Consider the following 2,462-nt stretch of genomic DNA (forward strand, 5'->3'; position numbering starts at 1 on the left):
CCCTGGATGACTCGAGCCCCTGGCAAAGGGCATAGGAACCTTGGCAGCAAATGGAAAACACCTGTGGATTACATTTTAGCCCCTAGGAACGGCTGCTGACCTTACATGAGGAATTAAAAGTAAAAAGGGTTTGAACGATGTAATAAGGAAATTGATATAGGGTGGAAAAGTAGAATTTTGGGATTTGTTAGAATTAAATTCAGGGGTAGAAGATGGGGGAACCTGGGCGTGCCCTAGCTTCTTCCTTCTTCTTGTCCTCCATGTCTTGGTGTGACAGTGACACTTTTCTATTGGTTTAGGATAGGGACACTTTTTCCAACGTAGATTTTAGGTATTGGTACGGGAATTCTAAACACGGCACATATAAATTTGCATATATTACGTGGGAGCCGCCTGGGGCGGGAAGGAGACTGCCACGGCTTCTGTGCTAGCTGGACCTCGGCAGGTCAGAAAGAAACTCTTGTAGATAAAGAAAAAAAACAACCTTAAAAAGTCGGCTTCACGCATTCCAGACCTCTTCTTCAGCGGCCGGGCTAGGGAAAAAGGACTTTCACACTGTCGGGGTCTTGCCCAGTGACCCCGACAGGGAGGGAGGTGCCGAGCCAGGCTGGATGCCGCTGCGGCCCTGCCTGTCCCGCAGGCTGCGCTGCCCGGCTCGGGAATGGCGGGCACGGAAGGGAAGGTGGCAGGGCCCTCACTCAGCGCAGGCTCCGCAGCGGGCAGGCGGGATGCCGGAGCTGCTGGCAGAGCTGCAGGACGCCGTGGGCTCGCAGCTCGTTGTCACTCCGGCCCGGGCAGGTGAGACGGGGCCCCTGCAGCAGCCGCGCAGCCGGGGCTGGGCAGGAGGCGCCCGCCAGCCGGCAGCTGCCCGGCCTGTGGGAGCGAGGGAAACAGGCAAGGAGAGCTTTGGCCTCGGCTCCCTCGGCTGCTGCAGGTGGGAAGGGCGGAGCAGCGGCTGAGGTCCTGGCAGCAGCAGGGGCTGGTGAGGCGGCAAGAGCGCAGCCCGACCAGAGCCCTCGGGAAAGAAGCTCCGAGCCCACCGCGGGCCCGCGGAGGTATCCGTGGGGTCGGAGAGCTCCTGTCCCCTGTGGCCGGGGCAGCAGCCACCCACCCGCTCAGGCCGCCGCCGCTGCCCTCCTGTGTCGGCCCGCAGCGCCCTGGCCCGGTGCGGGCTCGGCGCGGTGCGGGCGTGTGTGAGCGGAGCAGCCCCGGACAGCGCCCGGTGCCGCAGTGCCCGGCAGCGCGGGGGGATGGGGCAGGGCAGCTCCCGCCGCCGCCGCGGCGAGGGACCGGGACGTGCTGCCCGTGGGGAATCGCTGCGGTGCCACCGGGTGGGGAGCAGCGGCAGTTCCCGCTGCTCCGTCTGCTCCGGGGGGAGCCCGGGACGAGAGTCCGGGAAGTTCGGGTCGATCGCGTAAGGAAGGGTCGGGGAAAGCGGGATCCCGGCCAGGTGAGGGACCCCCTGAGAGTGACAGCGGGATACGGGGATCAGGAGGAAGAGAGACTTTAGTGTGGATTTTTTTGGTGCTTGTAATGTGAGGGGGTCAAAGCTCTTTTATATTTCCTGGGACAGCCTTGGGAGGAAGCACTTGAGGTCGTTTCTGTATTCCTGCGGTAGCAGCCAGTGGGTCTAGGGAGGGAGGGAAAGGCGATTGTGCCATGGGAAAGCTGGGCTGAAAGGGGTGAGGGAACGTGAGGTCTGGATATCGGAGCGGGTGTTCCGGGCAGCTCCGGGGCCAGCGTGAGTGAGAGGAGCCGCAGCTGGAAGGGGCGTCGGTGCCCGCGGTGCGAGTGGATCCGTGCGTGGGGAAAGCGGCGGCAGGGAGTGCGGTGCAGGGTGAGAGCGGGCAGTTCGCTGCGGAGCGCGGCTGCCGAGCCGCAGGGGCCGGAGCGGCGGGGCAGGGGCGGCGGAGCGGCGGCGTTATCGGCGGCAGCGCCGGCGTCGGGAGGCGCGTGCGGTCGCCGGCGCCGCCGGGAGCCGCCGCGGGGTGACCGCCTCCTTCCTGCCCTGGCGGCGAGGCGAGCGCGGGGCCGCAGCCGCGGCAGCAGCGCCATGTGCCAGCGCCGCCGCGAGGGACCGGGGAGCTGGCACCTGGCAGCGCCGCGCGGGGCCGGGGGCTGCTGCCACCCCCCGCGGGGGCTGCGAGCTGCCGGGAGGGGAGCGCCCCGAGCGTGGGGCCTTTGAACTTCGCAGGTGCCCGAGCTAGATGTGGTCCCGCGGAAGGTGTCGGTAGGATGTGGGCTGAAGGCTGTCGTCGCCGCCAGGAGGGCTCTTGTCGGGCTCCAGCAGCACCGTTGGAGGCCCGGGGGATGGAGGCAGGGCCCCCGCGGGGCAGGTGCAGTGGGGGGGCTGTCTCCCCCCGGGGACATCCGGGTGGCAGCCCACTGTGGCGAACCGTGTGACGCCAGAAGCGCAGGCGAGGCTCATATTTGGGCACGGAGCAGGTTATTGGAGGCCGCGG

Source organism: Taeniopygia guttata, chromosome 5, assembly GCF_048771995.1.
Source record: "Taeniopygia guttata chromosome 5, bTaeGut7.mat, whole genome shotgun sequence".
In the NCBI taxonomy this organism is placed as follows: Eukaryota; Metazoa; Chordata; class Aves; order Passeriformes; family Estrildidae; genus Taeniopygia; species Taeniopygia guttata.